The following is a 13694-nucleotide window of genomic DNA, read 5'->3' on the forward strand; positions in this document are numbered from 1 at the left end:
AGTCTCAACTGCCATTCAACCCACATCATTGTATTCCACTCAAGTCCATTAACCTTTTTCAAAAGAGAAAACAAACAAGACACTAAATGTGTTACTTCCCTAGAAAAGAAAGAGACCTAATTCATATGCCTCACAAAAATTCTTTTTTTAAAAAATATATTTTTATTGATTTCAGAGAGGAAGAGGGAGAGAGAGAAACATCAATGATGGGAGAGAATCATCTATCGGCAGCCTCCTGCAGGCCACACACTGGGGATCGAGCCTGCAACCCACCCATGTGACCAGGAATGGAACCATGACCAACCTCCTGGCTCACAGGTCGACCCTCAACCACTGAGCCACACCTGCTGGGCCTCAAAAAATTCTTTAAAAATAATGGCTCACTTTAAGTTTCCTATTTGAAAAAGCAAGATTATTTTATTGTATGTCTAAAAATAATAGTTATAAAAAAATAATCTTTAAAACTTGTTAAAAAACAAAACAAAAACACCTTCAATGTTGATCCGGCAAAGCACCAGAGAGAAGCACTCTACACCAAAAGTAACATGAAATTAATATTCTCTAAATAAAACTTTAAAAACAGCCCTGGCCAGTGTGTTTCAGTTGCTTGGATGTTATCCCATGCACCAAAGTATTGTCAATTCAATTCCTGGGCAGACACATGCCCGGGTTGTGGGCTTGATTGCCCATAGAGGGTGTGCAGAAGACAATCCATCAATGTTTCTCTCTCTCCCTCTCCATTCCCCTCTCTCTAAACAAAAAACAAACAATAGTTAAGTATGAAGGAGAAAAAATCATCCATGTCCCAATGCCCAGAGGAAATGTTGGTGTTTATCCTTCTAGCTTGTGAAATAAAGTTTTTAGGAGAATTAAAGATTTCCTTAGCAGAAAAAATGTTAAATCAACATGGAGTTTTTAATGGATATAAAGCATCCTTGGAAAATTTTACAGGTCTGGAACTCAAAGAAGTATAAAATAAACAAATAGGCCCAGCCAGAGTGGCTCAGTTGGTTGAGCGTCATCCCGTGCACCAAAAGGGATCGATTCCAGGTCAGGGCTTATTTACCTGGGTTTCGGGTTTGATCCCGTCAGGGAGCATATGGAAGGCAACTGGTTGAATATCATTATCTCTCTCTCCCTCCCTCTAAGCATGTCCTCAGGTGAGGATTAAAAATATGAAACAATTCTGTAAGAAAACCCCTACTTTTTTTTTAAAAAATATATTTTATTGATTTTTTACAGAGAGGAAGGGAGAGGGATAGAGAGTCAGAAACATCGATGAGAGAGATACATCAATCAGCTGCCTCCTGCACATCCCCCAGTGGGGATGTGCCCGCAACCCAGGTACATGCCCTTGACCGGAATCGAACCTGGGACCCTTCAGTCCACAGGCCGACGCTCCATCCACTGAGCCAAACCGGTTTCGGCAGGAAACCCCTACTTTAAAGAGATTCTAATAGTCAATTTCATGGCAAGGGTAAAGTTACAATTATAAAGATCTCATCAAGAAAACTGTCTTTAGCAAACTACAAAGCTCAGATAAGGATTTTTGGTACAAGACAGTTTACAAAGCAAATAGCCCAAACTGATTAACTCTTTCCTCTACATTACAAACTTTATTTCTCCCTCCCTTCCTAAAACTAGTTACCTACTTAGGAAGAGACCCAGGTATCCCTATTACAAATCCGATAATATATTCATTTGTATTTTCAGTTTTCTACCAATAGACTCTCATGAAGTAGACAGTGAAAATGAATCTAGGAAACCACAGTACCCAAGGATTCCACAGGGAACAGTAAGCTAAACGGTTCTATGGGAAGGATGCCTTGTGCAGCAAAACATTTCAAATGCACAAATTGGACATTAGGAAACAATGTCTCATCCCTTAAGCCACAAAAGACACAGGAAAATTCAAAAACAAAATACACCCAAAAAGGGAAAAACAAAAGGAACCCTGAGTTAGTAGCTACTTTTTATGTATGGTACAACTAGGCATTTTAACTGTCGTTTTATTTGAACTGCATTACTGACCCATGGGATAAGTAATATACCCATTTTCTACACATGAAAAAAAGGAAATAGCATTATCAACACCACACCAGGCACTGTTCAGTGCCCAGCATAAGTTATCTCAATTAACTCTCACATTATCATTTCAGGTTGGTATCTCTATTTTACAGACAGGAAAACAGGCCCAGAAATGTTAAGGTCACACACAGTGATGGTACCAATTTTTAAGCCCACTGGCTTGAGCTATCACATCTATCCCTCCCAGGCTACTTATAAGCCCCATCCAAGTCACATCATTCTTTGAAACCACAAGTTTTCATTTTAAGGACTTAAAAATCAAACAATCAACTCTCAATTATGGAAAAGACTACTTCCTTTCCCCAAAAATTGTTTCTATTTTACTTGCTGTGTGCCACAGCACCTCTAGGAAGTTGTATGCATGTAAAATACAGGATTATATTAATATCAATCAACTTCAGAATTTGTTAGAAGTTCTACTGGGAAAGGCTACACAGAAAGTTAATTCTTGGTTCAAATTATATTTCCTGAAATACTTGAACTTCCATGATATATTCAATGTCTAACTATTATCAAAAATAATCAAGACTCAAAGAATAGTTTTGAACAAAAGAATGATTCATGTTGTTTGAGGAAAATGTATGCATACCCTCCCTGACACTACAAGTCTCATGTGTGAGGGCTGTAATACTTCATGGGACAATAGGGTTAACTGAATAAAATTTCTAGTTATCCCATGCCCCAAGAATTAATATTGAATTGCATTTATTACTGGAGAAGAGGAACATAGGGTGGGAGGCAAGGTCCAAAAAGCAAAGAGAGGAAAAGCAGACAATCAAGCAGACAAAAAAACAGTTATGAACCTCCAAAAAATACATACAGGCTCATCTTAATAAGAAAGCTTTTCATGCATGAGAATACTCTGAATAACTTTGTTCCTACTGAAACAAACTGGGAGTCCTAGGACTACATTTAACATGCTCTTGCTCTGGAAGTATTAGTTAACCAAACTTGACCATTAAATGTCAGGTTTTTAAACTTATCTGTACACAATGTAAAATACCTAGAGATCAGTCCACACTGACAAAAAACACTCATCTATATATATAAAAGCCTAAGTGATCGGAACAACCAGTTGCTATGATGCGCACTGACCACCAGGGGGCAGACACTCAACGCAGGAACTGCCCCCTGCTCGGTGCGCTCCCACAGCCAACCTCCCCCAGCCAGCCAACCTCCCTCGGCCCCTCCCCCTGGCCGTCAGGTCCAGATTGGCCTGCCACCCGCAGTGGCGGGGGAAACCGCGTGGTGGCGCAGCACGGATGGCGGCGTCCATTCCTTCCACACCCCCTTTCCTAGGGGGGCCAAGGGCCAACCTCCTATGCCCCGTCCCTCCCCACAGCCGGCAGGCCCCAATTGGCCTGGCCCCGATTGCCAGCCAGGCCTAGGGACCCCACCCGTATGTGAGTTTCATGCATCAGGCCTCTAGGATATTAAGAGGCAAAGGCAGAAACTTAAACCTGCCTATTTTTCTCTTCATGTGATACTTTTTCTGTATACAACCCATATTTTGAATATGCTGCACAAAGATTAGAAATTAAAATTAAATTAGAAGTGGTGCTATTATTTGTGATTTGGTTTATTGTTATGTACTTTTATGCACCCTGATATATTTGATTTTTCTAGAGATTTGAGCTTGGTGGTGGACATACCTGTGTGACAATCCACAGGAAGAGCATGAATTCTAATCAATTCAGCAGTCTTTGTAGAGCTCCAAGAGAGGAAGAACTATCAAGAGACATCACTGTACACAATGACCTTAAGAAGCAGAGAATTCAGCCACAAAAAGGAATGAAGTCCTGATGCATACATGCTACAACATAGATGAAATGAGTGAAACTTATTGCTAAGTGAAATAAGCCAGATACAAAAGGACAATATTGTAGGGTTCTAGTTATATGAAATACCTAGAAGAGGCAAATTCATACAGACAGTAAGTAGACTAGAGCAGCGGGGGTCCCTGAGGTCCGAAGGTTGGCCACCACTGGATTAGAGTTTACCAGGGGCTAGGAGGAAGGGGAAATGGGGTGTTTATTGCTTAATGGTTACAAAGTTTCTGTTTGGAGTGAAAAAAGATCGTGGTGGTGACTGCACATGAATGTACTTGACCTAAACCTAAAAATCTAAAATTATAAAACTCCTGGAAGAAAACAGGGGGAAAGCTTCATGGTTTTGGACTTGGCAATGATTTTTCAGGTATAAAACCAAAAGGACAAGCAACAAAATAAAAAACAGACAAATGAGAGGACATCAAGCTTTAAAAAAAAACACACCTGGTTTTTAAAAAAATATTTATTTTAATTGATTTCAGAGAAGGGAAAAGGAGGGATAGAAACATCATTAATGACAGAATTACTGATGGGCTGTCTCCTGCACATCCCCCACTGGGGATTGAGCCCACCACCAGAATCAAACCGTGACCTCCTGGTTCATAGGTCAACGCTCAACCACTGAACCACACCGGCTGTGCAATATTAAGTTTTTAAAGAACACAATCAACAAAGTGAAAAGGCAGCGTACAGCATGGAAGAAAATATGTTCAAATCATAAATTTAATAAGGGATTAATATTGAGAATATATAAAAAACTATAATTCAACAACAATAAAATCAAACAATGTGATTTAAAAATGGGCAAAGAACTTGAAGGCACTGGCCAACAAGCATAATGTTCAACATCATTAATCAGAAAAATGCATACCAAAACCACAATGAAGCCCAGTTGGTGAGGGTCAGTGGCTGAGCACTGACCTATGAACCAAGAGGTCACGGGCTCTCAGAGCACCTGTCCGGGTTGCAAGCTTGATCCCCAGTAGGGGGTGTACAGGAGGCAGCCAATCATTGTTTCTCTCATCCATGTTTCTATCTATCCTTCTCCCTTCCTCTTTCTCTAAAAATCAATAAAAACATTTTTTTTAAATTACTCTCAAAACCACAATGAGATATCACCCCCATCAGGTTAGCTACATTTTTTTAAAAAGTTTTAAAAACAGGGTAGCTCAGTTGGTTGGAGTGTCATCCCAATATGACAAGGTTACAGGTTTGGTCCACAATCAGGGCACATACAGGAATCAACCTGTCAGTCCATGAATGAGTGGAACAAATCGATGTCTCTGTTTCTCTCCCCCCCTTCCTCTCTCTAAATAAATAATTAATTTTTAGAAAACCACATGCACACAAAACAAATGTTGGCAAGGATGTGAAAATATTGGAGCCCTTGTGCTACTGCTGGGATTGTAAATTTTCAGATTAGCAAGACAGAAATTCTGTAGATATTTCCCAACAATGTGAATGAATTTATGTCACAAACTAACTATACACTAAAAAATAGTTAAGATGGCCCTGGCCGATACGGCTCAGTAGGTTGGTGACATCTGATGCACTGAGGGTTTGCGGGTTCAATTCCAGATCAGAGCATACGCTTGGGTAGTGGGCTCGATCCCTGGTGGGGAGTGTGCAGGGGGAAGATGATCAATGTGTCACTCTCACATTGATGTTTCTTTTTCTCTGCCCCCCTCTCCCTTTCGCTCTCTAAAAAGCAATTAAAAATCTTTTTAAAAAAATAGTTAGCATTTTAAAAAATAGTTAGCATTTAAAAAAGTTAGCAAAATAAACTGACAAAATAGAACCAGAGACATTGAAGAATGCATGCAACAGACTGTCGTATTTCAGAGGGGGAGGGGGTGAGAGAAGAGATTAACCAAAGAACTTATATGCATATGTGCATAACCCATGGATACTGATAAATTTGGTGAAGGCCTGGAGAGGGGGCAGGAGTAGGGTGGAGAGGGTGAAGGGGGGGGGGGCAATTTCTGTAATACTTTCAAAAATAAAGACAGCCTGGCCAGTGTGGCTCAGTGGTTGAGCATCCACCCAGGAACCAGAAGGTCACCGTTCGATTTCTGGTCAGGGCACATGTCCAGGTTGTGGGCTCGATCCCCAGTAGGAAGCATGCAGGAGACAGCCATCAATGATTCTCATCATTCATGTTTCTAACTCTCCCTCCCTCTCTCCTTTCCTATCTGAAATAAAAAATAAATTTAAATAAATATAAAATTTTATAAAACAAAACAAGGGTGATAAAGTTTATATTATGTGATTTTATCACATAAAAATGCAAATATAAAAATTGGTTAAAATGGCAAACTTTGTTGTGTATGTCAATCTATATATAGAAAAGCCTAAGCAACTGGCCAACTGGCCAACCGGCCAACCGGCCAACTGGCTGATCGCTATGACATGCACTGACCACCAGGGGGCAGATGCTCACAGCAGGAGCGGAAACCATAAGCATGGAAACATGGAACAGACTGATGAATCTCAGGGGGAAAGGGGGAAGGGGAAGGAGGGGAAGAGATTAACTAAAGATCTTATATGCATACTAGAGGCCCAGTGTGCAGATTTGTGCACTGGTGGGGTCCCTCAGCCTTGCCTGTGGGAATCAGTCTGAAACTGGCTCTCTGACATCCCCTGAGGGGTCCCAGATTGTGAGAGGGCACAGGCCAAGCCAAGGGACCCCATCGGTACACAAATCTGTGCACTGGGCATCTAGTTATAGAATGATTTACTATACCAAGAAACCACTGAATTATATGCTATGTGAATTATATCTCAATAAAGCTGTTAAAAAAAGGGGGGGGGGGGGAGAAGAAATAGCAATTTGTTGAGAGTACCCAAAGCTTTGAGCATAGAGGAGCCTAATGCTCCTATTTCTTCCAAATTTATCCTGGCCTCCAGGTGACAACTCTTTTCTTTCCCTTTCCAAAGCACTTCCTTATTAGGTCTAGCCTCACAGTCAAAGTAAGTTAAAGAAGCTGCAGTAGCATTCACAGGTAGGGGAATGGGATTCAGGATTCACACTCCATTTAGCAGCAGAGCCCAAATCTTTATTTTTTTATTTTAAATCATACTGTAGACATACAATAAATGTTAGGTCTGTGCCCTTCCTCTCCTCCTCTTCCAGGTCAGCAAGTATTAAAAGAGCAACTTCTCTGCTCCTATACTGGGATATCCACTGACCTACCTCACATGTGCTGGAGCTGTTAAATACAGAACACTATTTAAAATGTGGTTGTTAAACCACGCCTATCACCTATTATTAAATCTTAAAAACACAGCACAAAATTGTTACTAGGATAAGCTTCTTTTGGTAAAATAAACATTTCTATAGCATATAAAAAGGATAAGATAAAGACTGAATATCAATAATTACCTCTGAGTGAGCCTCTGAGAGGTGGGACTAGGGTGAGTTTCTGCCTTTTTGGCTTACCTGTATTTTTATAATGACTCTGTAACTTCTGTAATAATAAACAGAAATTTTATAAAAATTAATCAGCTAACTCAAAAATTCACTATTACACCGCAGGCACTTTCACATGCTAAAGCACTGAAGCTGGATTAGTACCATGTGTGAGGTAGACACATTTTCTCCATTTTGCAAATGAGAATAAACAGGCTCAGAACAATTACTTGATCAAGGATGTGTAGCTTAGTAACTGGCAGAGCAAGGATTACAATCCAGGCCTCCTAACTTCAAGCTCAGGGCCCTTTCCATTCCATCATATTTTAAAGGGCAATTTGCATGATACTGTTTTTTAAAAATCTGATGAGACTGTTTTAAGAAGACTTCCTATGTAACCTTGGGCAAAGTCACTTAACCTCGGAGGCCTTGGTTTCCTCATCTAGAAAGTGAAGAGCTGATGAACAAGAATAGATCCAGAGACAAATGGCAGGAGAGTGGGGGGTTAGAGAGCAACCAAAGGACTTGCATGCATGCATATTAGCATAACCAAAGGACACAGACACTGGGGCAGTGGAGCTTGCCCAGGATAGGAATGGGGGGGGGGGGGGGTTATATGTAAAACTTTAGACAATAAAAAAAAAAGGTGAAGAGGTTGGAAAATATGTATCCTACCTCTAAGAGCCCCACCTGCTAATAGATTTTAAGTCCAGACACTGAGAGATAGTATCTAAAAGAAAATCCCCATAGGCAAGAATGAATGGTTGGCCCAGCTGGTTAGCGGTTGAGTGTAGACCTATGAACTAGGAGGTCAGGAGGTCATAGTTGGATTCATGGTCAGGGCACATGACCAGGTTGTGGGCTCCATTCCCAGTAGGGGCATACAGGAGGCAGCTGATCAATGATTCTCTCATCATTGATGTTTCTACCTCTCCTTCTCCCTTTCTCTCTGAAGTCAATAAAAAACGTATTTTTTTTTTTTTAAAAAAAAGAACGGTTGGAGAGAAGTTGAGGCCTATCCTCTTGGCCAAGAGTCATTTACTTATTTATTTGGGGGGTGAAGGGGTTAATCAACACCCGAGGATATTTTTTCCATTGATTTTTAGAGAGTGGAAGGGAGGAGGAGAGAAACATCCATGTGAGAGAGAGAGAGAGATCGACTGGCTGCCTCCTGCACTCGCCCCAACCAGGGCCTGGGAATGAGCCTGCAACCGAGGTACATGCCCTTGACCAGAATCAAACCCTGGATCCTTCAGTCCACAGGCAGAGGCTCTACCCACTGAGCCAAACCAGCCAGGGTGACCCACAGTCATTTTTAATGGAAACAGGTGGCATACATACACGGTCAAGAGGAAATATGGAACCCACGGGGGAACCATAACCTTCCTGGTTAAAGCAACAGCTGAAAGCTCCAGATTCAATCCTGGCTAGCTCACGATCAGAAACCACGTATTACTGCCAAGTTAGGAGAACATAAACACAGACGTGGAGGGCGCGGGGTGACCAAAGCAACAGTTGCTGCAAGCTATGGTAACTGTGTGATTTTCCACGCGGGCTCATGGAAAGGCAGAAGAAACAGCCATTTGTTGGGAGCACCCAAAGCCTTGAGCCGAGAGGGGCCTGATGCTCTAAAGCAGAGAGCGCCCTGGGCGACCCGAAGCGGAGAAACACACCTTCCTCCTCCCCGAGAATTTCAGAGACTGAAGCGCGCAGAGAACTCTGGGAGACGCCACCCTCGGAACGAGCCCACCCAACACCACTTGTGGGAAAGGTGGCAGAATGCGATAGGAAGCCTGCCCATCCCAGGGCATCAGAGCGCGGAAAGGGCCTTTAGAAGGTGAAGTTCCTGTAAAGGGGTGGCTGGGCAGCTGCACCCTCCTTCCCACCCCGCGGACACGGCAGCACCCCCCGCTCCCGGAGACCGTTCCACGGCCCTTCCTCGAGGGCCAGCCAAGTACAGCGCTCACTCTGCGGGCGAGAGAGAGATTCCATTTTGCTCCGACAGGCTCCGACCCGCTAGGAGGACGAGCGCGGACGGACAGAGGGCTCCTTAGAGCCGGTGCCATCGTCTCGGAGAATTCAAACGACATCCAGCCCCGAGGACCGCAGCCGGGACACCGCCGGCTTCCCACCCACAGCCGGGCGCCTGGCAGCCGGCGCGTCGCGGGGCTCCCCGCGCTCGGGGGGCGAGACTCAGCCCCGCTTCTAGGCCACGACCCGGCGCACACCCGATGGGGGAGGGGGGCGGGCCGAGGCCCGAGCGGATCCGGGAAGAGGAGCCCGGGCCCTCGAGGCTGCGGCGGAGAAGCGCTGCCCTCCAGGGGCGGGGGTCCCGGCCCTCCAGGCTGAGCACCTGGAACACGTGGGCCGACAGGAGCAGCGAGAGGGTGTCTCGGGCAGGCAGCCTGCGTCTGGCACGGCGGCCGGAAAAAAAAAAAAAAAAAAAAGAGGCCGGCGCTCCCCCTCGGCAGGGACCGGAGCCTCTGGGTGCGGAGGGTGAGGCAAAGGGCGCGGGGAGAGGGAGAGAGGCCACGAGGGCGGGTCTCCCTGGGCGGCGGGGCACGCGCCGGGCCAGCGCGGCGGCGCCCGGGGAGCAAAGGACCCCGACACGCGGGAGGAGATCGCGGATCTGGCCCCGGGGCGCGGGGAACGAGGAGCGGCCGCGCCCGGAGGGCCTGGTGCCCCGCGGCCGCCAGGACCGGACCCGCCCCGCGGCGCCTCCCTCCTGCCTCCCTTCCCTCCCTCCCACCCGCGGCCCGTTATCCCGCGGCCGCCCCACTCACCAGCGGCTGCACCTGAGCCCGCCGCTGCCTCCGCTGCTGCCTGCGCCTCCTCAGCCGCCGCCGCCGCCGCCTCGCTGCTGAGGCCGAGTCCCCGGGGAGCCTCCGCGTCCCGCCGCCGCCGCCGCCGCTGCCTCCGGAGCAGAACACCCCAAAATGGCGGCACTTCCGGCACCTACCACCGGCGGGGAGGGCCGCGGGGGAGGGCGGCGAGGGGAACGTACCACCGCGGAGCCGCCCACAGCGCAGATCCGAGCGGAGCGCGGCGCGGCGCGGCGCAGGGGCGGGCCGAGCGCCCGGCGCTGCAGCGCCCCCTCGGGCTGGGGAGTGGAGGAGCAGCTGCACCGAAGCCCGGCGCCGCGGGGAGCCCTCCGGTTGGGGAGCTGCGGGGGCGCATCCCTTTGTCTCCGAGCTCTCCTGGAGGGACAGGTGGGGAGACCCCGGCCTGGGAGTCTGAGGATGTCAGCTTTGCGCGCGGCACCCACAGGAGCTCCGGAGGACCTGCTGGGCAAGGACCCCTGCTTGGCACTGACTATGAGCGTAATAAAATACGGGGTGAATGAATGAATGAATGAGTTGAATGGAAGGGTGTGCTCGGCCAGCCTTGGGCACGTGACACACCCTCATTTCTGCCCTCGCGGACGAGCAACAGGGTCCCTGCCTTCTTCCTAATTTACCGAGATGTGGAATGTGCATGTATTGCAAGCTTTCAGAATTAGGGGAATGCTTTCTAGCGGGATGATATGCTGTCTGAACCCACAACTTGGCCCAAATCCCTGCAGCGCCAGGAAGCTCATAAGGGTTCTATTAAGAAACCACAGATGGCCCAGCCCTAAACTTCTTTCCCTAGAAAAACATTTCTAAACAACCCAGGTTAGGACATGAAAGCTCTCCTTCAGAGTGACTCAGAAATACCAGGATCTAGGTGGAATGCAAACCGTACAATAGTTTTGTGGGGTGTTTTTTTTAAGGCTAACGTCATTTATTCCGCAGGTTCTACACCTTGTGGGACAGTGAAATACAGAAAGACAAGTAAAACTTAGCTCTGAGACCTTTTGGCACCAGCAACATGCAGATAACTCATGGGTTTGCAAATGATTTTTCTGTAACATCATCTGGCTCACCAGAGTAAATAATTCTTATACCCACAAATACTGATTATACCCTACCTTACCACAAAAAAACAAGTGGACTCCCAAGCAGAAGCCTCAAGGGTTTCCCCATGTGTTGGAAGCACCACTTTTCCCCTTAGGAGGAAAAAAAAAACTAACACAGTTTTTCTGGTATCATACAGATCAGAACAATTAGCCTCATTTATTATATACTAGAGGCCCGGTGCACGAAATTTGTGCACTGGAGAAGGGAGGTCTTCAGCCCGGCTGCACCCTCTTGCAGTCTGGAACCCCTCACTCCTTCGCTGTTTGGTCAATTTGCATATTAGGGTTTTATTAGTTTGCCATTTTATATACATTTATTATGTCAATATATGATCATAGTAATAGTTTTATGTGTAATTTGCTGAAAACATCCAAAAATTAAAACCATTATAGCTTGTAGAATGTTGTCACATACATTCCCACAATTAATGTCACCATTAAATGTCTGAATTTTTTTAAGAGTACATTTATTAAAGCTGGGGATAGGGAAACAAGAAAGGGCTCAGGATAGCAGAGTATCAAGAGAGAGCCTAGGCGGGGCTGCTGTCAGCTCACTGAAAAGTCAGGAAAAGGGGGCCTTAGAGACAAGTTCAGGGGGTTAGCCTGAGACAGGCTGCTGCTGTCCACTGTTCCCCACATTGCAAGTCCTATGGGGACCCTTAGAGTTTAGGACAGAAAAGTCCTAAGATACACGCCTGAGAAGGAGGGTGCTAAATGTCTGAATTTTAAATAGATTCTTGGACTTTTTTGAAGTTGGTGCTGTGAACATCACGCTGCATCACTTCTGGAGGCCAATGAGGTCAGGTTGTCCTGCTTCTATCCATATGGAGATTAATTAATTAGTTCAGGTGGCCTTAGCCTGATCCCTCCATGGGAGTTTCCTATCAGCTTTTCATCTCATGCTTTTATCCACTGATGACCATTGACTGAATCCATTTTTTCACCAGGGATTGCAAAATGCTGAGTCTCTAATTCTATCATTCTTTCCACAATTATTAGCTGGAATGCAAAATACCGAGTTTCTAATTTTATTATTTCTTCCCCATTTATTAACAGGTAGTTTGCTATAGAGAAGAACCTTCCCTCACCAACCAGAGATATTTGGTTATTCCAAAATACAGTGCACACAGGAAAGGCAAGAGAAGAGAGGGCAGCAACCCTCCCTGGTGTTCACTGATGTATCCCAAGTGTTGGAATATTGTCTGGAATATTCAGGCCACTCAATAAAAAATTGTAAGTTTAATTGAAAGCCGCATATTGGAATAATGTGCAACTCTTTGAAAATGATAAATTAAATAGGTATCTATACCAGCGGTTCTCAACCTGTGGGTTGCGACCCCTTTGGGGGTCAAATGACTCTTTCACAGGGGTCGCCTAAGACCATCGGAAAACACATATGTAATTACATATTGTTTTTGTGATTAATCACTATGCTTTAATTATGTTCAATTTGTAACCATGAAAATACATCCTGCATATCAGATATTTACATTATGATTCATAACAGTAGCAAAGTTACAGTTATGAAGTAGCAACGAAAATAATTTTATGGTTGGGGGTCACCACAACATGAGGAACTGTATTAAAGGGTCGCGGCTTTAGGAAGGTTGAGAACCACTGATCTATACTGACATGGCATAATACTTATATTGTTGAGTGAAAAAAAGGGAACAGAACAGTAAATAATAGGATGAGTCAACTTTTATAAAAAATTTATATTCTAAATGTATCAAAAATAGGATGGACTAATGGGTAAATGTGATAAAACAATTAAATGTTAATTGTAGCATTTAGGTAGGAGTTATATGGGTTTTTCCTGTTCAATTTATTCAGTTTTCCTGTGTTTAATTTATTTTATTATGAAAACGTTCATAACAAAATGATGGTAAAATACATATGCATAAAAATCTGTATTTTGAAAACAGGGTTTTGGGGTAAGAATGGAACTTTTTAGCTTATGTACTTTATTTAAAGCAAAAACTGTAAATGATTCTTTGACACAGTAACTCCACATTTAGGAGCCTATCCTACTATAGTAATTCTAAATGTAGGACGTACAGAAATAATATAGAGAAAAAATTATATAATATATGGAAAAGGGGGTGGGGGAGAAGTAGGCGAGGGTAAAGAGGGAATAAATGATGATGGAAGGAAACTTGACTTGGGGTGGTAAACACACAATACAATATACAGATGATGTATTAAAGAATTGTACACCTAAAACCAATATACCTTTTTAACCAGTCACCACAATAAATTCAATAAAAAAATTTTCATGCTGGAAATGTCTGGAAACAAAAATTTTGAAATAGCCTAGATATCGAATAGTAGAATAATTACTTTATTGTATAACAATTGGGTTCATTTTAAATGATAAAGACAATGTAATAACATGGAAAGTGCTTATAGTACATCATTTAGTGAAAAAAAT

This window comes from Myotis nattereri (assembly GCF_964212035.1).
Source record: "Myotis nattereri genome assembly, chromosome: 9".
NCBI lineage: Eukaryota > Metazoa > Chordata > Mammalia > Chiroptera > Vespertilionidae > Myotis > Myotis nattereri.